Source organism: Mustela erminea, chromosome 1, assembly GCF_009829155.1.
Source record: "Mustela erminea isolate mMusErm1 chromosome 1, mMusErm1.Pri, whole genome shotgun sequence".
Classification (NCBI taxonomy): domain Eukaryota; kingdom Metazoa; phylum Chordata; class Mammalia; order Carnivora; family Mustelidae; genus Mustela; species Mustela erminea.
Window position 1 is genome coordinate 85,557,644 of NC_045614.1, and position 26,758 is coordinate 85,584,401.

At 36.3% G+C, this 26,758-nt stretch overlaps 1 long non-coding RNA gene across 1 annotated transcript in view; it reads right to left on the reverse strand.

The window, feature by feature from the left end:
- Positions 1 to 973: 973 nt before the first annotated feature.
- LOC116600808 overlaps positions 974 to 26,758 on the reverse strand; it is a 135,953-nt gene continuing 110,168 nt past the window's right edge. Inside the window, exons 2-3 of the long non-coding RNA XR_004289825.1 lie at positions 15,214 to 15,308; positions 974 to 1,109 (exon numbers count right to left, since the gene is read on the reverse strand). This is a non-coding gene — a long non-coding RNA (uncharacterized LOC116600808). The remainder of the gene's footprint in view (positions 1,110 to 15,213; positions 15,309 to 26,758) is intronic.

Below are 26,758 nucleotides of genomic sequence, written 5' to 3' on the forward strand. Positions count from 1 at the left end.
ATGAATCAGAACGTCTATTAACAAATAGTGACTCTTAGTTTTGGGTAAAAAGAAAATCTATCTCTCTGCCGACACACACAAACAAGACCAAATTATTTTTAAATGGCTAAAGATAAATAATAGAAGTAGATATACCATGACAAATACTAGCAAGAAGAAATCAATGTGACAATAAAAATATTCAATGAAATGCAAAGGCATTAAAGGGAATAAAGAGGATACTTTATTTGACATAGGTAAAATACACCCCAAAAAGGGGCGGGGGCACCAACAGTTGTAAATTTTTATGTAGATAATAACAAAACTTCACAATAAATCTCAAAGATAGTTTAACAAAGTAGTTAAGAGCAGAGAGTGCAGTCAAACTGAGTTAAAATGGCAGCTTTACCACTTAGTAGGTTGAGACTTAGGGCAAGTTATCTTACATACAGTGCCTCATTTTTGGTATTGGAAAATGGGAGTCATAATAGTACAACTTCAGAGGTATGTGAGGATTACATGAGTTAAAATATATTAAGTGGATAGATAAATGCATAAATACATCTACAAGGTTACATTAAATTATTATCAGAGATTACCCATTGGGAATGAAGTAGGGGTGCAGAACAGGGACATTAACTTTTCCTACTTTATCTACATTTAAAATTTTAATTTAAAGAGTCTTTATTCCAAAAATGTGTAGAAATAGTATATACATAAATTAGAGGAAAAGACCCAAATTTCCATATATATATTTTTAATCTCCTCTTGTTTCTCCTCATTACCTAATGGGAGGTGTCCCAGCCCTGGGGAGTGGAAGAAAATTGAGCTCTTCTAATGAATATATTCTCCTACTTCCACCCTTCTAGTAGATGTACTCTCTCTTTAACCCATGAAATTAGAAGGACCTTGGACCTTTGGTCCTACACTTATCTATGCAGCTTAGGCAAAAGGGTTTTTTATTTGTTTTCTTGTTTGTTTGTTTGCTTGTTGTTGTTGTTTTAAACAGGTACAATACACAATAAAGAAAAAGGTACTCACTCTTTGTAAGATCTTCCCATGTGAATGCTCTGTTAAAAGCCCTCCTTCCCTATGTCACTCTACTGGTGGTGTTTTAGTAGTGATGATCTCTGGATTTTGAGGAAAGAGTGAGGTAAAATCAGTTATTTTATATGAAATGAAGAAAATCAATTTGGCATGATTCAAATGAGTCTAAATCAAGTATATTTCTTTAGAAGCAGGTAATATCTATGGAATGACAGCAGAACTGGTTGTGGAAGAAACATCCCTAAAAATCCGAAAATCCAAAAGAAATTCCTCATATTTGTGGATGTAAGAGAAGAGCAATTTAAGATTTCCATGCAAGCAAAAATAACTGATCCAAAATCAATAGAGGAGGGCTATCCAACAACCAAAGTTTGGGAGAATTTAAAGGCAGAAACAGAAAGAAGAGTATAGGCTCCAAAATTTTATAAAGGAAGGTTTAAGATATTTAGAGATGGCAATCTGGCTAAAAGGGGAGGCCAAGAGATTTATCTTGAAGCTGTGTTTTCAGAGTAGGCACATGGTTTTTAATTAGATTTATGTTTATTTTTATTGGCTGAGGGAGTGGGTTTAGTGGTGGTGGTGGTGGCAGTGGGGTGTGTGTGTGTGTGTGTGTGTGTGTGTGTGTGTGTGTGTGTGTGTCTGTTTGGTAGGGAGAGGATGCAATAATCGCTGCTTTCCTTAGCCAACCTTTAGCTTCGCAAATAAGAACAAAGGTAGAGTAATGATAATATATTCCTAACATAAATGCTTTCATCATTTTAAAATATAAACTATGTCTAGAATATAAGAAAAAAACTTAAATGAAAAAGTCAAGTTATCATACATGCCTAAATATAAGGCTTTTTTTCCCCCCTGCAAAACTTAAAGAAAAGGAATCACTTGATATTCAAATGACAACAAAATCTCTCATTTGTTTTGAACAATAAAGTGCAGTTTGTGAAAGGACATCATCCAGAACATGTATAAATCCAGGGAGAAGTGCTAGTGCAAGAAAAAATAGCTTCCCTGGAGGTATTTGGTGATCCCTGATAGCCTATCATCTGGGACTTAAAGGGCCAGCCATATAGCAGATAGAAGACAAAATCTGTAAAGTCACACCAGACACCACTTAAAGTCCAGACCCTTGAAGGTTAGACTAGGAAAAACCTATCCTACAGCAGGAGGCAGAGAGGATAATTGCTGGTCTTGGCTTTGGATTTTTGCTAAATAGAAAAAGAAAAATGTCTCTCCTAAGAATTGTCAACTACAAGACTATACTTTTGTATGTTTGAGACCATTTCTAAAACCTCAAGCTGGAAATTTAAAGTTGTCCTTGATAAGTAGTGTCTCCAGGCATCAAGCATAATCAAAAACAAATACTTCATGAAAAAAACTTAGAAGCCAGATGTCAAAAATTTCTTATGCTCAAGGAACCTGTATTGATATACAAAAATAACAAAGCATGAGGAGACAAAACACAATGAGTGGAAGTAAGTAGAAACCAAAAAAAATGGCATAATCTGACACCCAAAGACCATAAATACTGGAATTATCATCTATGCAATATAAAATAAGTTTATTTTATATGTTTAAAGAAATTGTAAAAATAATAAAAGCATAACATAATAATACTAATTTCTCAAAAAATAACCAAACCCAACTTTAAAAGAACCAAATGTAAATTCTTCCAGTTAAAAATGTGATAATTGAAACTAAAAACTTGGGAAAAGAGCTGAATGGTGGATTAGATAGAAATGAGAGGAAAATTAATGAATTTTAAGAATGTTTAGAAGATATGAGTGTTGCAGAGACAAAGTGAAGAATAAATGAAGAGAGTATCATGAAATCTAACTGGAGTTCTAAGGAAAGCTAACACTGAAAATGAGGAGGGGCAGTCTTCCAAAGAACAATGGCAGAGCATTTTCTAAAATGCATGAAAGATGCCAGACTCAGATTTAAGAAACCCATAGACTCTCAACAGAATGGGTAAAAAGAAATCTAGATTCATCCGCATAGAAAGTACAAAACACTAAAATAAAGAAAAAGCAATAAAATCAGTCAAATAAATTTTACAGAAATACAATAACTAGAATAACAGATGACCTCTCAACAGTGACAATGAAGTCCAAAATTAATAGAATAATATCTTCAAAGTACTGGTGTAAATGAACTGTTGACCCAAAATTGTGTATCTAGTTAAACTGACCTTCAAAAGCAACAGTAAAATAGACATTTTTCAGATATTTTTAAAAAATGGGTAAATCTTAAGAGTACAATGTAATGAATTCTCACAATTGTAGTTCAATCCCCTATCAAGATATGGAACATCTCCCAAGAAAAGTCTATCATGCCCTTTCTAGTCAATCCCCATTCTCCCATCCCCACTCTAGAGTAACCATGTTTTTATGGTTTTTTTTCCAGGGAAGAATATTTTTTGCCAATTCTAGAACTTCATACAGAAGGTATCCTCTCTTTTGCACTTTTTATGTATTCCCATGTCAGGCTTCTTTCAGAATAACATTTTTGAAATTCATTCATATTTTTGCATGAATTGTGTGTCACCCCTTTTTATTGTTAAATGGTGTTCCATTGTATGAATATTCTGCTCTTCATCTACTTTCCTATTGATGGATTGGTGAATGACTGTGCCAGCTTGGGGCTTTTATGAGTAAACTGATATAAGCATTCTTATACATGTCTTTTTGTGGGTGTTTATTCTTTATCAGCTCATGTAAAGCATTTGCAAAAAATGATTCTTTGCTGCAAAGCAAAGTTCAACAATATTCAGTGAATCAATACTAAACACATATATTCTCTGAATAACCAACTATAAACCAATAAGGAAAAGAATTTAAAAACACATACATTTGTGCATTTAAATACACTTCCAAATAATTCATGGATTAAAGGAGAAACCATTATGGCAATTAGGAAAAAAAAGCAAAGACTTTTTAAAGTTGCATATGATAGTCTGACATGCAGCCACAATGGCACTTAGAGGAAAATTTATAGGCTTAAATTCACACATTAGTTAAAAAAAAAAAAAAAAGTGCAGAAAGGACAAGGCATCTAACTTAAGAAGTAAGAAAAGAATGATGTAATTAATTTTAAAAAAGGGAAATTGTAATGATAAGCACAAAAATTAGTGAAATGGAAAGTAAAGGTATACTACAAAGGAACAACACACCCAAAGTTGGTGTTTTGGAAAGACTAATAAAATTGGCAGACTTCAGCAAGATTAATTAAGAAAAAGGAACAGAAAGCACAGATAAGTACTATTAGTGGTAAAAATTGATCATAACCATTACAGAGATTACATTTTATGTGAAAGAATATAGATAAACTATTATGAAAATAAATGTAAAATGTAAATAACCTAAATAAATTCCACACACATATAAATAACTTACATAAAACTTAACATACACAAAACTTATACATAAAATTCAGCAAAAGTGACATAAATGTTCTTTCTGGAGGCATGATTTGTCTCAAAACTTCTCTGCTCAACTTATTACATATAATGCTGCTTTTCAAGTTATTGCAGAAGTAAAATGGAAAACGAGAACTGAGAGAGTACAGGAAGTGAAGGGTTGAAATTTACACCTATGGCTCATCTCCAGTTGGTAAATCACTTTGAAATTTGCACAGAGTCCTAGGTCTAAGATTGTGACCATTATTATACAGTCTAGAAGAACAGGAAATAAAAATCCTGGTTGCCACACCTTTGTTAAGTCCTTTGAGTGGATTAAGATGGGTCCCTATAAACCCTCTTCAATTAGAATGGTTCAGGGAGTAAGACTAAGACAAGAATCCTGTTAAGCTCAAGGACTGTAATTGTGTTTAGAGGGAGTTCTCACAGAGAAAATGGCATGCCTCATTTTCCACAGTGAAAAGAGTCATTATTTTTTTAAAATACTGCAAGAATTGTTTCCAAAAATGCCAACAATCTGGATTACAAGGGGCTGTGATGGTTCAATACAGCTAGGCTGCAAACATCTTATACACTGAGAAAGCCCCTCTTCAGATGGAGCTAAGGAAAACTATCAGGAGGGATGATCCAAACAGTTCAGGTAAGAGCCAAGGTGAACTGTGGACTGGGGAACTGCTCCCAGGAACAACAAGCACAGTCTAATCAAGAAACGCTTCCTCCCTCCAGAGTAGTGGAGTTCACTGCATTTTCTCAGAGGAATTTCAGAATTGCTATAGACTACTAAAAATTAGAACTTCCAATTCTTCTTCTTTCTAATGCAGGTATTTATTTAGATTCTACTAACTCTGTTCACTATTATAGATGGTGCAAGGGATATGCACTTAGGTTGCCCTTTTTGTACTTAGGTCCCAGAAGTAAGGGACATGACTCTAGACATGATATAGGTCACTAGATCCCAGACTAAGAGCCTAATACCATGATTAAATGAGATTTTTCAATGTCTTGGTGAAGTGTATTTTTACTTGTAGAAGGAAGAAAATTTTTGTTACCAAACGTGTTGACTATAGTAGGCTATTATTTATTAACAACAACTTGTTCCCTTTCTGTCATCGTCAAATTTCTCTAAGGGACAGAATATAGTCTCACCTCATTGATGCTGACTTGGTCATATGACTTGCTTTGGCCACTGAGAAATGAGAAAATGTGATGTCTGTCACATTTGGTTTGACTCGTGCCTCTAATGCTCCTAGCCTCAGTTGTGAACACAGCACATGCCAAATATGAGTTGCTTTTTCAGCCTGGTTTCTAGAATGAAAGGGAAATTGGAGCAAAGTCCAACTGAGCCAACCAAGACAATCAAAATTATAATATAGCAGGTAACATGAGCAAAAAATAAATGATATTACAAGCTATTGAAATAATGGAGTTATTACTACAACAATAGCTGATACTTGCCAACTTGGGTCATGAGACTAGTATAAACCTATTATCAAAACAAAGAAAGAAAAAGAAAAAAATGAAAATATATAGGTCTGGGGCACCTGGGTGTGTCATTGTGTTAAGCATAGGACTCTTAATTTCAGCTCCGGTTATGTTCTCAGGGTTGTGAGATGGAGCTCCTTGGGCTCTGCACTGAGCAGGGAGTCTGCTGGAGGTGTTCTCTCGATCTCGTTCTCCCTCTCGCCCTGCTAATGCTTGCTCTATCTCCCTCTCAAATAAGTGAATCTTTAGAAATTAAAAAAATATATAGGTCATCTCATTCATACATATATATTAAAAATATAAACAAATATTGTCAAACTGAATCTAGCATTGCATAAAAGAGATAATACCCAATGACTAACCCCAAGTTTATTCCAGGAATGCAAGTTTGGCTCAATAGTAGAAAATGTATTTATATAACTTATTACATTAAAAGAACAAAAAAAAATCAGATGATCACCATAGATGTAGAAGGGGGATTCAATAAAATTCAACCTTCATTTATAATAGTAATTTTAAAAAGCCTGTCAGAAGAGGATTGTCCTAAATTTGACAAAACATATGTATGATAAACCTATAGCAAACATCCACTCAGTATTAAAATAATTTCTTTTAATGTCAAGTAAAACACATTTATTGGATGATCTAGTCAATTATATAAAAAGCTTTTTAAAATGAAAGAAATAAGTATTAAAATAAACAAAAATATCCTGTTTCATAGGTATTATGAGAAAGAGCTATTTGAGAAAAATGAAAAATGTTGTTTCTAATTTTTACCTATTTTTTCATATATTGTATATTGTCTAAGACTGTACATGTTAAAAATGTAAGGAATCCTCAAACATTATATTCAATCTTAAAAGAAGATTATCCAATGTTAAATGTAACATTTATAAATGAAAGCCAGTTCGATTTTATATACCAGTAACAAACAAAACACAATTTAAAAAAATACAATTTAGATCAACAAAAACATAAGATATACAGAAATATATCTAACATGTTTTGTGTAAGACCATTATGTGGATAGTTTTAAAATTTGAAAGCCATAAAAGAGATCACATAAATGGAAGAACCAATCATGTTCATCAATAGGGATAATATTTTAAAGATGATAACTGTCCCCAAATTAAGCTCTAGATAAAAATGCAGTTCAAATTGGAATCCCAGGAGGATTTTTGTGAAACTTCTAAAAATTATAAGGATAGCAAATGGCTGAAAATAATCAAAACACTACTAAAGAAACTAACCCTACCAGATAATAAGACTTTTTAGGAAGTTCTAGTAATGAAGACAGGGTGGTATTGGTGAAGGGATAAACAGAAAACTGAAGAATGCAAAGCCTACAAATTGTACTACTTTAAAATTAAGAATAAACAGCCAAATGGGGTTTCTAGGCCTGGGGGTGGGAGAATGGGGAGTAACTGTGTAATAAGTATGAAGTTTCCTTTTGGGAGTGAAGAAAATTTGGGGCCTAGACAGAGGTGATGGTTGCACAACAGGGTGAATGTACTAAATCTCACTGAATCATTAACTTTAAAACTAACTTTTGCGTTAAGTAAAATTCACCTCAATTAAAAAATTTAATAATAATAATAATAATAAAAAATAAGGGACACCTGGGTGGCTCAGTGGGTTAAGCCTCTGTCTTTGGCTCGGGTTATGATCTCAGGGTCCTGGGATCCAGCCCCACATCAGGCTCTCTGCTCAGCGGGGAGCCTGCTTCCCTTCCTCTCTCTCTCCCTGCCTCTCTGCCTATTTATGATCTCTCTCTCTATCAAATACATACATACATAAATACATAAAATATTTGGGAAAAAAAATAATACTAATACCCCAAAAGAATTTCTGCTTATTAAGAAATATAATATTGTAAAAAGGTAACTTGCCAGCTGAGTGAAATATTGCAACACAAATCAACTGACAAAGAATTTTAATTTCAGAATATATAATGTCCTCACATGAACATGCTTTTACAGAAAAAACATCATGCCTCTCCCACAAACATGCAAAAAGTGACCAATATCCTTAAATCTAACTTAAAATCTAATTTAAACCAAATTTAAAATCTCAAGGGACAGAATTTCACACCTACCAGATTAATAATAAAAATAGTCATATTAATAATTCCATAATATAATAATAATAAAGTCTCAAAATACCAAATTTTAGCCAGAACATGAAGCAGTGTTGGATCTTGTATACTACTGACTGGATTACAAAATGCTGCAACTTCTATGGAAACTTATTTGGAATTACCTCTAAAGATGCTCTTTTCCTGTGTTCCAACTATTGCACCCTTAGGTAAGCACTCGAGAGAAACTTACACATATGCCTCAGATGATATTGTTTATAATAGCAAAAAAATAGAAACCATCTAACTGCCCATCAACAGTGGAATGTGTAAGAAACTGTACATTCAGAGCTTGGTAAACTGTATAATAGTGAACAAGAATAAATTTTGCCTGTACGTATCAATGTGAATAGTTCTCAAAATTCTATGTCAAACAAAAAAGCAAGCAGTAGAAGAATTTTGTTTTGCAGGAGTCTATTAACTAAATGTTATAATAATGTTATAATTGCAAATTAAAAACCATAAATTAGGAATACATATATAGTAATATTTTATTTTGTTTTATTTAAGATTTTATTTTTAAGTACTCCCTACACCCAACATGGGGCTCAAACTCATAAGCCTGAGGTCAGGAGTCACTGACCAAGCCACCCAGGTGCTCCATATGGTAATATTTTGAAGAAAAGTAAAAGACTGATTAACAGAAAACACAGGATAGTGGTTACTTTCATGGGGGAGAAAAGGAGATCCATACAAGAATGGATAGGAATATAGGATATGGATCTAAAGGGAGATCCGTATAGGAAGGGGAACATAGGAAGTTCAAAGTCACTGGGATTGTCCAGTTCATATGCTAGTCAGTGCAAGTTTTCTCATTTTATTACTATCTATTAACATTCTTTAAAATGTGCTTATACATTTTACATGTATGCTATGCATGCTGTATCTCACAATTTTTAAAAAAGCAAAAAGAAAAACTTGGAGAGATCACAAGTGTATTCCAGTTGGACAAAGTAAAGCCAATCCAGAATGTGCTATGAATATGTATTTGTGATTTTGGAAGAAAAAAATAAATACCCAATGATACAACATTTTATATGGATTCCAAAAATGCTTATCAGTTTCCGTGAAGGAGTCTCAGGTATGCCACAGTTTCTCAAAGTAAAATTACTACTGTATTCTTTAGGACTCTTTTGGTTATAAATGAGAGAAACCTAAAAACCTAACTATCTTAGGCAAATGAGTAAAATGTATTGGAACATTCATGGGACCCTGAGAAGAACAGGGGTGCAGCTAACCTCAGCAATCACACTTATAACATAGAATCAAAAAGTTATAGTTCACATTTTGCTTAAGATAGGTTTTTTTAGGTTCTTAAACATACAGTGAAAGGAATTCTAAATAATACAATTAGTAGATTTACTTTGAACAAAAGACTCTTTTGCTGTCTTTTGTTTCTGTTTAACTCCATGTGCCTGCATCCTTCTCCCATATCAGTTCTGTACAAGGCAAGAAATATGACTAATGGCTACCCCAGGGCTTCATATTCCCAAGCTTCTACCAAGTTTTAAAATCTCAGGGAAAGGTTCTGAATGGCCCAGCCTAAGTCAGACACCCATCCCTGCTAACAACTGTAAGCAGGGGGGTAGGATCTGTAAGAAGATGGTGACACCACCAAGTCAAGTCCCATTGCTTGAATGAGAGGGAGATTCCATCTCACCGCTTAGGGCTCAGCTTAAATATTACCTTTTCAGAAATGCTTTTCCTAACTACACCATCTACAGTGGGTGCCCTCCTCTTATCCTCTCTCATAGCACCTTGTTGCTTTTGCAGCACTTACCACAATAGGTAGCTCCTATTAGTTCTATTTGTTTACCTGGTTTGGTAGGCAAAATCATGCCCTCCCCCAAAGATGTCCACATCCTAATCCTCAGAACCTGTGAATAAATTTCCTTGCATGAAAAAAGGAACTTTGTAGATGTGATTAAGGCTTCTGCTTGTGATGAGGAGATTATCCTGGTGGGTCCAATCTAATCATGGGAATCTTACAATCCAAGGACCCTTCCCCACTGTAATCACAAAGAAATGTGAAACAAAGGAAAGGTCAAAGGAATGTGATGTGAGAAGGACTTGCTCTGATGTTGTTGGCTTTGATGATGGAGGAAGGGAGGCCATGAGTCAAGGAACATAGGTGGCCTCTAGAAGCTGGAAAAAAAAAAATAATAAGGAAATGAATTCTCTCTTGCAGCCTACAGGAAGAAATGCACCTTGATTTTAGCCGCTGTGAGACCTGTGTTGGACTTCTGACCTACAGAATTGCAAGATAATAAACTTGTACAGTTTTAAGCCACTAAATTTGTGGCGATTTGTTACAACAACAATAAGCAACTAATATCTTTGGCCATTGTCTTTTATTAGAATGTAGAGGGGGCACCTCAGTGGGTCAGTTGGTTAGGCAGCTGCCTTCTGGCTTGGGTCATGGTCCCAGGGTTCTGGGACCAAGTCCCACATCGGGCTCCTCGCTCAGCGGTGAGCTTGCTTCTCCTTCTCCCTCTGCTTCCTGTTCCCCCTGCTTGTACTTGCTCTCCCTCTCTCTTAATAAATAAAATCTTAAAAAGAAAAGAGGAATATAGTCTTCAAGAAAGGGGGACTATTTCTATCTTTTTCATCTTCGTGCACAGTAACTAGCACACACATGTTGAATGAATAAATAGATTAATTAAATGAATGAACTAAGAAATTTGTGCCTCATATCCAAAAGTTCATCTTGCAGTCTTCATAGGAAGTGTTTATCTTCCCTCTATGGGAGTTACAAATGTGGAGAATCAAATAGAAATTGAAGCTGATGATCTCAAGTTTCTCTCTATAGGTCAGAAGGGAAAACTTTGGCTGAGAGAATGTGAAAAATGAGCCCTCTTCTGCAAAGAGAGAAGAATTATGCCATGCCAAGAGAACAATCAAAGATGCTAGCAAATCATAGAGCTGGGACAGCACTTATTCTCTATTTGAGCCTTCAAATGGGATGTGTTTTCAGTCAGCTGATATTTCCTATTCAATTTCCAGAAAGTTCCCACTGTCACAAGCCTGGTAAAATACTGGGTCATCCACATCAATTCCAAAATGGTTTCTTTTCCGGTGCAGTCAGATTTTATGATTTATACCTCTTAATGGAAACTAGTAACTTTTCCAGAAGAAAAATGATGGCATGTTCTGAAGAATGTATCCTTTTTCAGGCAATTTGTTTTTGAAGAGGAAGTTCAAGTTACTGATCAGATAATTCACTCTGTCTCTATGGGTTCAGCAACAGAATACCTTTAGTACTCAGAACCTGCTAGTTAAAACTGGCAGCTCTTTTCACCAGGGATAATAAAATAATTGTGTCACAAAATGAGCAGGTCACTGTAAGGAAGGGGTTAAAGAAATGTTATATGAGACAGACGCAGAACCATTGAAATACAATAAAATGTATGCAGCAAAACAAGTTGCTGGAGGGTTAAAAGAATGGGTCTTGACTATTTTCATGTAAATCTTTTGTTTCTACCCCATACCCTTAACCAAAGTTATACACACACACACACATCTATCTATCTATCTATCTATCTATCTATCTATTTATCTATCTATATCTCTCAGCAGTAGCTAACATATACTTTCTTACTTAAAACATGTACATATGGAATGGCTTTGCATGGTGGTCCAGCCAACTCACGAAGCTCCAGGCAGAGAATACTGTGCTTTATCCCATAGTCCAGGGCACCCACTGCCAGTAAATCATTATTCCCATCTGCAGATGAACTCCACATCTGAATTAGCCCTACTCTCACTTTCTTCTTCCTTTTCCTTCTACCAAATATTCTTAGATCCTTGAATTTCCATCTCTCTTCATGGTAACTGTGGAGGAAATGATTTTGGATGGAATTAAGTGGGCACAGGTGGTATATAGTACATACTAGCTCCCAGCATAACATCTGCTTCAGATTCTTCAAAGCTTCTTATTTTTACAACAGTCCTCTTTGTCTGTTCTCTCTTTTTTGTAGTTCTGGTGGGTTGTTTTTTTTCTTCCTATTTCAAGTCTCTGGAAGAAAGAGCAAATAGGGTGGAGGACAGAGAAATTTCCATATGCTTCATCAGATGATAGCATGTGGTTATGTCTGTTGATCTATGATGGCTCACACTTTCTAGACCAGTACTGCCCAAGAGTGCTTTCAGTGAAGATGGAAATGTTCTGTATCTGCACTAGGTCTGTCTACTAAGTCCATCATTCTACTAAGCACTTAAGATGTAGCTAGTCTAATGACTAATTGAGTTTTTTATTTTGTTTAATTTTAAGTAATTTAAGTTTAGCTATCTGTGGCTAGTAGTCCCCGTGTGGGGCAGCACATTCTCAAGATACGATGAACACTAGAGAATTCTAGTTCACTTTTTTCTGTATGTTGTACTTTATACATTATACTTGATTTACTGAAGATAAAATCCTTGAAGGTTCAAGTTTGCATCTCAAACATTAGTGTGTTCCTAAGCATAACAAATCTCTCTCTCTTTCTCTCTTTCTCTCTTTCTCTCCTGAAGTTCATTCATACCTTGTTTCCCCTATTACTTTTATTCTCATCTCAGTCATATCCCAATTACTTACACACATACATAAACACACACACACCCCAGAACACTAAGTGTCATGATGAAAGAAGTATTTGTCATTCCTATGTATATTGCATCTGGAAAAAAAAAAAAAAAACGTGAGCAAAAAGTGGGAAATGCATGATGGTCACTCTCCTAATATCTTCAAATGTAAATATTAGGGAAAGTTTATAAATCCAGGGCACTGTGTACATGCAGAATCACGAGTTGCAGCTCATTATAGAGTACTTTTGCAATGACAATGCTTTGTCCAAAGTGAAACGTGTGATGAAATGTTACCATTAACAAGGGAAGGAAAAGCAAAACAGAATTGGAGATTTTGTTAGGTTTAGACCTTTAATAGCTTCAGAGTTGTGTGAAATGCTTTTTTTTTTTTTCTCCATCAAGGGATATTTTTATTAAGCCATTGCTGGTCAAGTGAATGTTTGATAAATAGCTTATTTTTATTCCTAAGTGGTAGGCTGGACTGTGTAACTAATAAAGCCTGTTGTTCTACAGTCCTGCCAACTGTCTTTCTATCATAGAAATAAAGATGGTTACATGCTGTTTTGAATCCAACCAGATCCAAAACCTCCCATCAGAAGTTAAGATTTAGTTTCTAAATTTAATATCCATAGTTTCTCAAATGTGACTGCTAACAAGAAGAAGAATTTCATTACAACAGAAGTTTTCTTAGGAGAACTAGCATGCTGTTTTAGTGGTTCCTTCCTATTGAATGCTGTCTCCACCAGCAAATACCAACATGACAGGTTTCACCTTATTCCTTCAAAGTTCAGCTATGACCCTAATATCCTTCTTAGTAATGTTTTGGTTCCATTAGGAATCAGAGCTGAAATAGGATTGGTGTAATTGGTTTATTGCAGAGGTATAGTCACACTTATATGCCAGTAGGCAGGTAATAGAGGAAAGGAAAGGTAATCAATGGGGAGTGTATAATTAAGCCAGCTACCATTTTGAGTGACTGGAGTTTAATCCCAGGGATTATATGGGATACAGTGTAAAAATTGGATAAGGGACAAGGACACTGGGGTACGTAGCCATTAGTCATTGGTTAAGGAATCCCTTGGAGGGTATGTTAATTTTCTCACACTTCATTTGAGTGAAGTTTGTTCTTCTGACAAAGAGCAGGAGCTGGACATTAGAGGCAAGGCTGGCATGCACAGGAAGGTGAATGGTTCTGAGGGCATATCGTCAGTTTTGACAGAATCTGCTACATAAATACTATATGAGATGGAATTCTTCTTAAAGAATAGCAATTTTACAGTGCCTGGGTGGCTCAGTGGGTTAAGCTTCTGCCTTTGGCTCAGGTCATGATCTCAAGGTCCTGGGATCGAGTCCTGCATTGGGCTTTCTGCTTGGCAAGGAGCCTGATTCCTCTTCTCTCTCTCTGCCTGCCTCTCTGCCTACTTCTGATCTCTCTCTGTCAAATAAATAAAAATAAAATCTTTTAAAAAAAGAAAAAAAAGAATAGCAATTTTATAGAGTTCATTTTAGTTATTCCAAATATTTCATTTTCTAGCTGAAAGAAGAACTGTTCTAGAATTTGGTGGTTCTTCCATATTTGTTTCAAGATTTAATGATTTTCAGTGATGATCTCCCCATATTTCTAAGAATAAGGAGAATTCATACTTATTTTGTAGAGAAACTACTTTATATCCTTGATGTTTTTAGCCACAAGGATTTTCCTAATTTGCTTAAATTTTTATTCATATGAAATAACCTGAACTTTCAAAATATTCTAGGTTTGGATCCACTGATGAACATGCCCTATGTAGAAATGGCATAGAACTCCATGAAAATCCAGTAGTGAACCTCCTACATTGATAAGATATATCAAGAGAGAAGACATGAAGAATGTGAAGCTTTCATCTAAGTCACATGTGTATGTTGACTTAGTATACTCAAGACATGAAGTGATTAAACAGTAAAACCACATAGCTTTACTCAGGCACATGCAAAATTATCATAGAATCTACTTGTTATAGATCATACTCAACAAAGAAGTTTCTCTCTCAGAGAAAATCAGGACTTTATGTAACATACAAGGTAAGCAACATGAAACAGACCACCCAAGCCCTATCAATGAAGATGATACAAATTCGGTGAAGAGTGTTCACCATGATGAAGTATGTAAGGGAAGTTACCCTGAAAACCATTCACAGAACCACAAAGCAGAAGAGAGAGGTGTGATCAGGAGTCACCAAGCAGAACCAAAATGAAGCCTAAGAGACAAATTCAAGCATCCAACTGAGCACAGGCCCTTCTAGACCCCTGGTTAGCAGAGGAAGAGGCCAGAGTGAGGATCTTCCCAGAAAGAAAGAAAAAAAAAATGCAAAGAAGGATAAGGAAGGGAAAAGAACTAGTAGGGTTGAAAAGTGGCTCAGAGTCTCATCTGGGAATGCTAGTGGCCATAGGGGGCTCACGTGGCCTTGGCCAGTCCTGCCCGCAGTCACTGGAATGTGGAAGGAGAATTGTGCGCAGAGGGCCTCCTTGACAGGAGCTGTGTTCTGGTCAAGAGAGAGAGCCAACCTTCGGTAACTCTGCTGGGAGGGGACCTGGGAAGGAACATTACCAATCTTACTTTTCATCTCCTTTGGTCTTCTGCCAGCGTTCTCCCTCTCCTTGCTAATCTAGCCATCCTGGTAGTCTTTTGATGGAGTCCAAACAGGAAGCTTTCTGTGGAAGAAAGCAAGGCAGAGAAATGTAAAGAGTGGACTCTGTCAAGCATCAGTGGCAACATCTCTGTACATTCTGGGTAGCAAGACCTGTCTATCTTTCCCACATTCCCTTAATTATTCACTTAGTCAACAAAGATATTTAAACATCATGTTAATACTTGTAAAAAGTGGGAGTGGCTGTGGTGTTGCAGATGATTTAAATACCCAGCGAGAGGGGACTATTAAATGTGGGTACATCAAAGCATGGAGTTCTCTGCAGGTGGTAATAATGTACAGTATTCAAATAGTTGTGTCAGCTCTTGTTTTCACTTCAATATACTGGCAGGGCCACATTTGGAAGGAATTAAGATGGTAAACAACTGAACCATTGGTCTAAAGGCAAAAAGCATTTTATTCAGACAGGTGTTGGCAGTTTTCTCTTAAGTGCTTGTGCGAATTCCTTTCCAACTCCTATGTTTGAAAAAAAAATCTCAAATTCTTTGGTTCAGAGTTCTAGTTTAATTCTGATTTCCTTTTTTTCTTCGTGGTCAATATACAAATTTGATATCAGAGAAGACAGTTTCATTACAAATATTAGAAACAATCTACACACAAAGCTTAAGTTGTTGCAGAATAAAAATAACACCAACTTGCCCTGTATCCATTTACTTTGTCTAATTATTTTCTACTTCCTACTTTGCAGTATTTTATCAAGTCTTCTTTAGAATCAACAACTGATATAGGTGTCAAATTTTAGCCAAGCCTTAATACAAAATAGCAAAGTTTACACAGCACATATAAAACAATATCTTTGCAGCAGCATGAATGAGAATAACTTTGACCCCACTTAACCAGGTCACTTTTCAGGGAGAATAAACGACAACTCCCTCTAACCTAGGTCACAATGATCTTGGTAAGTCCCCAGGCCACAGTGGCTTCCAATTTTTCTTTGTCCCAACCTGAACTGACCAGCCTTGTTGTCTTTCTAACTAGAAGCTTTTCTGGAAAGGCCACAGGATTAAACTCCTTATCTAAATCATGAGACTTCACCTACAGGCATTTTATGTTGCAAAAAGACAGAATAAAGTCTTAATATTCTGTTGGATTAAATAACCCATCGCACTATGACGAAATATATGAGTTAGTGTGTTTGAACTGACATAAATGCCCTTATATACTAGCACATTTTATGTAGGGTCATATAAATAAGAAGAGATCATTTGTAATAAAAATAAACATAATATTCACTATTGTTAACATTCTCGGAAAAAATTGGCATTTGCTTTTTATGGCATTTGTTCAATACTCCTCCAACTGACAGAGGGTTTTACTCTCCCCAGAGGAGAGAGAAGTGAAATCTTCCTGGAGAAATAGTGTGTTTATTGTAGGTAGGTGCCTCTCTTTCCTTAGTCTAGTGAAATGCTATGACAAATTTCCTTCTGCAAGAGAAAACTGACATTATGAAGACAAAACCCAGGTAAATTGTAACTGTAAATCATCCCTCCTTAGGTATTAAGGTGCTCTTTGTGGGTTATTCCAAAAGTGAGTTTACGGAGTTATTCTTAAGAAACCAATTTTATTACAAGGTAAGAAATCACTGTAAGTATTTAAACAACTAATCAATACTTTCCAACATTATCCCCTCTCCAATTAGAGCATCACTCTTCGTTTAGGACAAGCTTTCTGGCTGTGGTTGAATAAAATAATGGCACCTTAGCACTCATAGTCTTCTGTTCATGTAGCATTAGAGTTTCCTGCAAACTTCATCCTGTTTTGCCACACTTGTATACCTTCTAAAGAGTTCAACAAATTGTCAATAAGTTTTTTTTTTCCCCGAGTTAATTTTTTTATGGCACACACTTTGTCCATAGAGGTGGGGGAGAGGGGGAACACATGTTTAGGATCGTGGCCATTTTAAACTAAGGGGATGCCAGATAACAAACAGTCTTGCAGCTGATCCACTTTGCAATGTTGTCACACATGCCTAACAAAATATTGTACTACCGACACAATCGTTGTATTCTGCACTGGTAATTAACCTTGTAGAGTTATTTTAAACAAGCCTCATGCATATGTCATAAAGCAAATGACAAATTAAATGTTCAGATATGATTACGAAAGCTATTTTCCTTTTGGATTTAATTCTGTTCCTGCTGAAGCCTCTGTTAAGTAGCATTTTATAGACGCATGATGCTAGAAAGAACTTGAAAGACCCCACATACCCTGTACATTTTTGTTTTTGTTTTCTTTGTTTTGGGGTGAGGCCCAGGGCAGTGATGTGATTTGCCCAAGGTCACACAGCTGGTTTGCGGTGGAATCAATAATAGAGTCTCCTGATCTTGTGGTGATTACTCGTTGCTCTGGCCTTTGTCCTGGAGGATTAAACATATGGCCCTAAGTGAGGAGAGGAAATATTTGGCCTTATGGATTAAAAACAAGCTTATGTATTTGCCTCTGAAAAATGTCCAAGATTCACTCCTGTTCTCCTCTTTGCCTTTTCATTTACTTCCACATTAACCCAACATTGTCCAGGAACATTATTAATCTTCCAAACTCTTCAAAACCTCAAAATTCTATTTGTCTGAACAAACAGCATTTGGCTTGGTCCATACACTTTAATACCATCACTTGCGCTATCTCAGTCATTTGTTTTCTAGCACCCTAGGCTGAGGTGATAAAAGTAAAGCTTCTCTTTGGAAAAGGGCACATGAAGATACAGGCAGACTAGGACACCTGTAGTACTTCCAGTCAAGGAGCTGAATATACATAGGCTAAATATCATGGTCACATATATGTGTAGGGGAATAGCTAAATGAAAACACACTGGGAAAACAGAGACCTTTGTTTTCATTAAACTTGCTACCTATTCATTTTTAGGACCTAGATCCATATTTATCAGGGTTGACACATGGGCCCACATCATCTTCAGTTTGTTCCTAATATCTCACTCCACAATTAGTGTATCTGTGGCAAAGGTGATTTAATACCACCGAAATGTTCATCTGACCACTACAGTCTTTGACTATCATTTTCACCTTCATGGTCTAAAATTCAGGGAGTTAACCCCAAACTACATATAATTAGTGATAAAATTAATATAATCATTCTTTGTTCCAATCTCATACAGCAACTTCTCCTGATCCTGAAATGCCATTTGAAGTGGAAAAAACCATAATGAGTTATGTGTTTGTGATCTAAAGGAAGCTGTGAGATAGATAAGAACAAATTTGGAGAGATTTTCACAATGATTATTTCTAATCTGCTTCTTCCATAGTTCCAGCTCGGGCTTTAACACTTTGCAAAGATGTAGCAGGCAGATGATGCAGCCCCACTTCCTTACACCAGTTTCTCTTGGCTGGTTGCAGGTGGAATTGAATACCCAATAAATGGACCATAAAATAAATATTCACTTTTTCCTGACCACAAATGACCACATCTAAGCCATATATGTACATCACAGGGTTGGTGGAAAGATACACAAATAAGCTGGTGAAGGGCAAGGAACCACTCGACAGAAGTAGAGAGATGAATTCTATTTCTCTTTCTTTATACTTTGGAACAGGAGCTCATTATTCCCTTGACTTTATTTCTTTTTGAATTCTAAGTACATTTGGTACACATGCACATACATTCACACTTCCTTCAAATGTCCCCACATTCCCTCAAATGACAGCATTTAAAGGAAGAAACTCTTTTATTTATTATTTGCAGCTAAAATATTTCTATTTTATAATTAATATCCATGTGGCCAGGAGGACTGTGAATGTGGTAGCATTGTAGGCAGATGCTGACACTGTCCCTCCTATATGGCCTCAACATCCACATCTACACACCAAAGGCTGCTTACCGCAAACACCTGTGACTCTCTTTCTGGGCTCTTTTCTGGTCAAGAAGCCATACTCAGCCCATTTTCAGCTCAAACCAGAAGTGTCAGAATTCATACCTGTGGAAGCAGACCTCAACAAATCAGCTTCTTCAGCCCTCAGCTGAGATAACTCTGAAGCATGTCCTATGCTGTCTCCCTTGGTTCTCCAGCAGGACTGAGCTCCAGCTGACCAATTGTAGTAAACTTACTTAATAACCTATCCTTATGGGCTTCCTTCCCTTCCCTGTCTTACTTTTTTACAACTATATAGTGTTTTCCATGATCACCTTATAAATAAGCTACTTGCATTGGACTCCTTGTCTCAGAGCTGGTATTTGGAAGAATGCAGACTGAAACAGGCATTATGGTTGAAAAGTAGAGCTTTGTATTAACCTGGAATTCATTCCAACCCTAGCTCTACCATTTCCTAACTATACAATCAGGATCAAGTTAATCAAAACTCCCTGAACTTCATTTTCCTGGTCTTTAAAATAAGAGTAGGAATAATAAAGTTATTGAAAAGATTAGTTGAGATAAAATAAAGTGTTTATCACAGTAAATGGCACATAACATGCATTTAATGCATGTTAATTCTTTATTCCAGTTATCTATTACTGTGTAACAAATTAACTAATACTTAGTAACCTAAAAGAGCCATGACTTTGCAGAAATGACTCTTATGGGTGGCTCCCCCTTGGAGCCTGTTGTGCAGTTATGGTTGAAAAAAAGCCAAGAGTCATTTGAAGCCTTGATCAAGTTGGACGTCCCGCATGGCTCATTCAAAGGGAAGCAGTGCCCTGGATGCTGGTGCTGTCAATCAGAGCAGCCATGCCTGGCATTTTTGTATGATTTTGGCTTCTCACATTTTTATATGATTTAGGTTCTGAAAGGGAACATCCCAAAAGTGAAGGTTACCAGAAACCAGGTATAAACTGCTTACCTTTTTTGACCTAGTTTCAGAAGTCATACTTCTTCATTTATACCACATTTTATTGGCTACAACTAATACTTGAAAGCCAGTCCAGCTACAAAGGGAGAGGAACTGGACCTCAGTTTTTCATGGGAGAAGTATCCAAAACTTTTAATCTGTTTACTATTATTATTGTTACCACTTATCAGGATCACTTGCTTCTGGCTGTAAAAATTCACCAACTATTGCTGGATTAATTAATACAATTATGTACACATCATCCCATTATGACTCTCATTCAATCAGTTGTAAAGCCTTATCTATTCAATCCACAGTCATCCTTAATAACATATATAGCATCTTTAGGTCTGTTCCATTTTCTCCCTCATTACTGACCCAACCCTTGTGATTTGTGCCTGAGTTATCTTGCACCTGCACCTTTGTGATAGGTTTATTACTAGTCTTCTGATCTCCAGCCTCTTTGTCCTATTCATCTTGTACTTGGCCCTCAGATTAATCTTCCTAGGGTTTAACCTTAATCATGTTTAAATTCTGCTCACAATTCTTCAATGCTCTCTCATTGTCTATGTAACAAAACCCAAAAACCCTTGGAATTCAATATGAAACACTGGGAAATATGGAAAAATTAAGGCTAAAAATAATAACAAATGCTTACATTAGAACAGACATTATCTTAATTGTTTTATAGATATTTATTTGTTTAATTCTTACAAAAACCTTATGAAGATACTATTATCTCATTTTACACTAAGGATCAACTTACAGCTGCTTGATATCCAAACTAATCATTCCATCCATCCCTGCTTTCTCTCTATACCCTCACCAAACATAGAGAAATGTTGAATAAACAACAGTATGTTCTAAATATAATATCCAAATGTAAAAAAGATAAATCACCAAGGGATTAGAAACAAAGAAGGACCTAAAAACCTAAATGTCTAGTCAGTGCCATTGCAACCCTAGTCTTTTTTGAGCCAGTAAGAATTTAGTATCTACTCTGAACTCTTTGGGAAAAAAATACTTCAATGAAAATTTAAGATCTCGAAACTGTGCCACATGCAGGTGTAGGGTATAAATTTAGATATAATAAATCACAAAGAAAGCCCTAAAATAAATAATCAATATGGATATTATCCTAAAATGATGCTGGCTTTGGCCCTGAGTATATGAGGGCCATATACACAGAGGAAACAAAAAGTCCTCTAATCTACTTAAGAGTCTCTCCCTCTGCCTCTGCCCTTCCCACACTCTCTCTCTCTCCATTTCTCTCTCTCTCAAATAAATAAATAATTCTTTTAAAAAATGGGGTGTCTTGGTGGCTCAGTCAATTGAGCATCTAACTCTTGGTTCTAGCTTAGGTCATTATCTTAGGGTTGTAAGTTGAGCCCTGAGTCAGGCTTTATACTCAGCTGAGAATCTGCTTGAGATTTTTTCTCTCTCCCTCTCCCTCTGCCCCATGCTTGCTCTTTTGCTGTCTCTGAAATAAATAAGTAAATCTTAAAAAAAAAAAATCCACTCTTCAGGGACATTTATATAAAAGCACTCAAAGGAAAGACATTTATATAAAAGACTCAAAGGAAAAAATGTCTTTGCTAAAGATAAACTCACAATATAATTTAAAAATTAAAACATTTTGAAGAAGCAATACACCATTAGAAAGATTCAGAAGGTATCTCAAAGAGATATAATTTAAAAAAGAAAAAGAACAAAAAGCAAATTTAAAAATAAGAATACTTAAAAGGGGGACAAACAAGATGATGGAGGACTAGGAGACTTAATATCATTGGATCCTAGCAGTTCAGTTAGATAGTTATCAAACCATTCTGAACACCTACAAACTCAACAAAAGATTGAATAGAAAAAGAGCAGCAATTCTAGGAACAGAAAATTGACCACTTTCTGGAAGGTAGGATGTGTGGAGAGGTGAATCTGAAGTAACAGAAAGATAGACTGTGGGGGAAGTGGTTGGCTCCCGGCAAGTGATAGAGCAGCAGAGCACAAAATCAGAACTTTCACAATCTGCTCCACAGAGGGACATCACTCCAGCACCTAAGTTGGGGGTGTGGGGAATAGCCCTCTCAGGTAGAGTGGTCTCAGAACCTGTGGGGTCACAGAAAGACCCAGGGTGCCTAAGTGTGACAGAGCTCCCAGGTAGCAGATTGGGGAAGCCAGTTGCAGAGACAGAGCCGAGGGATGGGCTCTCAGCTCATATTATCTTAAACCGTGATCTGAGGCACAGTTGGGCCACTGCTCTTTGAGCAGGAACCCCATGGGTGGTAGATCCAGGGAAACTCAACTTCCAGGAGGAATGGTGTGGGAGCACACTGCAGTAATCTGCTGGGTCTGGAGACTCCAAAGAGGACTGTGTGCCAGAGACAGAAGCATTCAGTCACAGGCCAGATGAACACGGAGTGTGGCCAGAGACTAGGGAGACAGGAGGGATTGACTGCTCTTCTCTGAGGGCACATTGAAGAGCAGGGCCCTGAGCTCTCTGTTCCTCTGGACCAGAGATTGGGAGGCTGCCATCTTCATTCTCCTCCAAAGCTGTATGGAAAGCATTCAGGGAACAAAAGCTACCCAAAGCGAACCTGAGCAGATTTGCTCTCTGAACCAGGCCACTTAGCCTGGCCTTTGGTGAGGGCAGTGCAATTCCACCTTGGGAAAAGACATTTGAGAGTCAATACAACAGGCCTCTCCCTCAGAAGATCAACAAGAACATCCAGCCAAGACCAAGTTCACTGATCAATGAGAACTGTGGTACTCCAGAGTTAGGGGAAAGCAAAACATAGAATTCATGGTTTTTTTCCCATGATTCTTTAGTCTTTCAAAGTTAACTTTTTAAATTTATTTTTTCTTATTCTATTTTTTAAATGTTTCCTCTTTCTTATTTTAACTTATTTTATCTTATCAATACCTTTTTAGAAAATCTTTTAAAAATTTTTATTGTTATAGTCATATTCTATACCTTCATTGTATTTGACCTTATTTTTTGTATACATATAGGTTTCTTTTTAAAATTGTGGGATACAGTTTCTTCTAATAAATAAAAATATACCCTAAATCTAGTGTATGGCTTTATTCTAGTCTTTAGCCAGATCACATTCTTTTCTCTTTTTTTCAGCCAATTATTAATATTATCAATTTCCTTTTTAGAATATTTTTAAATTTTCACCTTTATAGGCATATTCCATCCCTTCATTGTGTATACACACGCACACACACACACATATGTTTTTCTTTCTTTAAAATTTTGGGAGACAGTTTCTTCTAACAGACCAAAATACACCCAAAACCAAGTGTGTGGCTCTGTTCTTTTCACCGGTCCTATATATATGGATATATGACCTTTCATATCAGGTCTCTTCTGATTTGGTTAATATATATTTCTCTGGAGTTGTTGCTATCTTTTTAGTATTTTCTTCTCTCATTAATCTACTCTTATCTGGATGAAATGACAAGGCAGAAAAACTCACCTCAAAAAAAAGAACAAGAGGCAGTAATGATGACTATAGGGACCTAATCAGTATGGACATTAGTAAGATGTCAGAACCAGAGTTCAGAACGACGATTATCAAGGTGCTAGCTGAGCTCAAAAAAAAAAAAAAAAAAAAGCATGGACGATACAAGAGAATCCTTTTCTGGAGAAATGAAAGAACTGGTATGCTTGCGTGGCTCAGTTGGTTAAGCAGCTGCCTTCGGCTCAGGTCATGATCCCAGTGTCCTGGGATTGAGTCCCACATCAGGCTCCTTGCTCGGCAGGGAGCCTGCTTCTCCCTCTGCCTCTGCCTGCCATTCCGTCTGCCTATGCTCGCTCTCTCTCCCTCTCTCTCTGACAAATAAATAAATAAAATCTTTAAAAAAAAATGAAAGAACTAAAATCTAAACAGTTTGAAATTTAAAAAACAACTAATGAGGTGTAATAAAAAAATGGAGGCTCTTACTGCTAGGATAAATGAAGCAAAAGAGAGAATTAATGATATAGAAGACTGAATGATGGAGAATAAAGAAGCTGAGAAAAAAAGAGATAAACAACTACAGGACCACGAGGAGAGAATTTGAGAGACAAGTGATACCATAAGATGAAACAATATTAGAATAATCGGGATCCCAGAAGAAGAAAGAGAGAAAGGAGCAGAAGGTATATTAGCAAATTATAGCAAAGAATTTCCCTAATTTGGCAAAGACCACAAGTATCAAAATTCAGGAAGCACAGAAAACTCCCTTCAAAATCAATAAAAATAGGTCAACAACCTGTCATCCAATAGTAAAACTCACAAGTCTCAGTGACAAAGAGAAAATCCTGAAAGCAGCTCACGACAAGAGGTCTGTAACATTCAACGGTAGAAATATTAGATTGTCAGCAGATCTATCCACAGAGACTTGGCAGGCCAGAAAGGACTGGCATGATATATTCAAAGCACTAAATGAGAAAAATATGCAGACAAGAATACTATATCCAGCTACGCTGTCGTTGAAAATAGAAGGAGAGTTAAAAAAACTTCCAGGACAAACAAAACCTAAAAGTATTTGCAAACACCAAACTAGCCCTACAGGAGATATTGAAAGGGGTCCTCTAAGTGGAGAGAGAGCTTAAAAGGAACAGACCAGAAAGGAACAGAGACAATATACAATAACAGTCACCTTGCAGGTAATACAGTGGCACTAAGTTCATATCTTTCAATAGCTACCCTGATGGAAATGAGCTAAATGCCCCCCAAAATGGGACACAGGGTATCAGAATGGATAAACAACAACAACAACAACAACAAGACTCATCGATATGCTGTCTGCAAGAAACTCATTTAGACCTAAAGACATCTCCAGATTGAAATTGACGGGGTGAAAAACCGTTTACCATTCTAATGGACATCAAAAGAAATCTGGGGTGGCAATCCTTATATCAGGTAAATTATATTTTAAGCCAAAGACTATAATAAGAGATGAGGAAGGACACTATTTCATACTTAAAGGGTCTGTCCAACAAGAAGACTTGATAGTTTTAAATATTTATGCCCCTAACATAGGGGCAGCCAATTATATAAACCAATTAATAACAAAATCAAAGAAACACATCTGTAATAATATGATAATAGTAGGGGACTTTAACATCCCCCTCACTGAAAAGGATCGATCATTTAAGCAAAAAAGCAAAAAGGAAAGATAAAAAAGCTTTAAATGACCCACTGGACCAGATAGACATCAGAAATATATTTAGAACATTCCCTCCCAAAGCAACAGAGTACACATTGTACTCTAGTGCATTTGGAACATTCTCCAGAATAAATCATATCCTGGGTCACAAATCAAGTCTCAACTGGTACCAAAAAAATGGGCTTATTCCCTGCATATTTTCAGACGATGATGCTTTGAAACTAGAACTCAACCACAACCAGAAAGTTGGAAAGAACTCAAATACATGGAGGCTAAAAAGCATCCTACTAAAGAATGAATGGGTCAAGCAGTAAATTAAAGAAGAATTAAAAACAATTCATGGAAACAAAGGAAATGAAAACACAACTGTTCAAAATCTTTGGGGAAAAGCAAAGGCATTCTGAGAGGAAAGTATATAGCAATACAAGCCTTTCTCAAAAAAAAGAAAAGGTCTCAAGTACACCTAAAGGAGCTGGACAGAAAAAGATCCAAGAAAGTCTAAGCCCAGCAGAAGAAAAGAAATCTTAAAGATAAGAGGAATCTTAAAGATCTTAAAGAGAAATTTTAAAGTTCACACAGAAATCAATGAAATAGAAGCCAAAGAACAGTATAACAAATCAATGAAACTAGGAGCTGGTTCTTTGAAAGGATTAATAAGATTGATAAACCCCTGGTCAGACTTATCCAAAAGAAAAGAGAAATGACACAAATGAATAAAATCATGAATGAAAGAGGAGAGATCACAACCAACACCAAGGAAATACAAATAATTATAAGAATATATTATAAGCAACTACATACCAGCAAATTTGACAACCTGGAAGAAATGGACACATTCCTAGGGACATAAAAACTACCAAAACTGAACCAGGAAGAAGTAGAAAACCTGAACAAACCCCTAACCATTAAGGAGATTGAAGCAGTCATCAAAAATCTCCCAAGAAACAAGAGCCCATGGCCAGATGACTTCACAGGGAATTTCTACCAAACACTGAAAGAAGAATTAATACCTGTTCTTCTGAAAGTGTTCTGAAAAAATAGAAATGGAAGGAAAACTTCCAAACTCATTTTATGAGGCCGGCATTACCTTGAGCCCAAAACCAGACAAAGACCCCATCAAAAAGTATTACAGACCATTATCCTTGATGAACACAGATGCAAAAATTCTTACCAAAATATTAGTCAATATGATCCAACAACACATTAAAAAGATTATTCACAATGACCAAGTGGGATTTAATTCCTGGGCTGCAAATTTGGTTCAACATTTGCAAATCAATCAATGTGATATAATATATTAATAAAGGAAAGAACAAGAACCATATGATATTCTCAATAGATGCTGAAAAAGCATTTGACAAAGTACAACATCCGTTCTTGATCAAAACTCTTCATGGTGTAGGGATACAGGGTACATACTTCAATATCACAAAAGCCACCTATGAAAAATCCACAGTGAATATCATTCTCAATAGGGAAAAGCTGAGAGCTTTTCCGCTAAGGTCAGGAACACAGGAGGGCT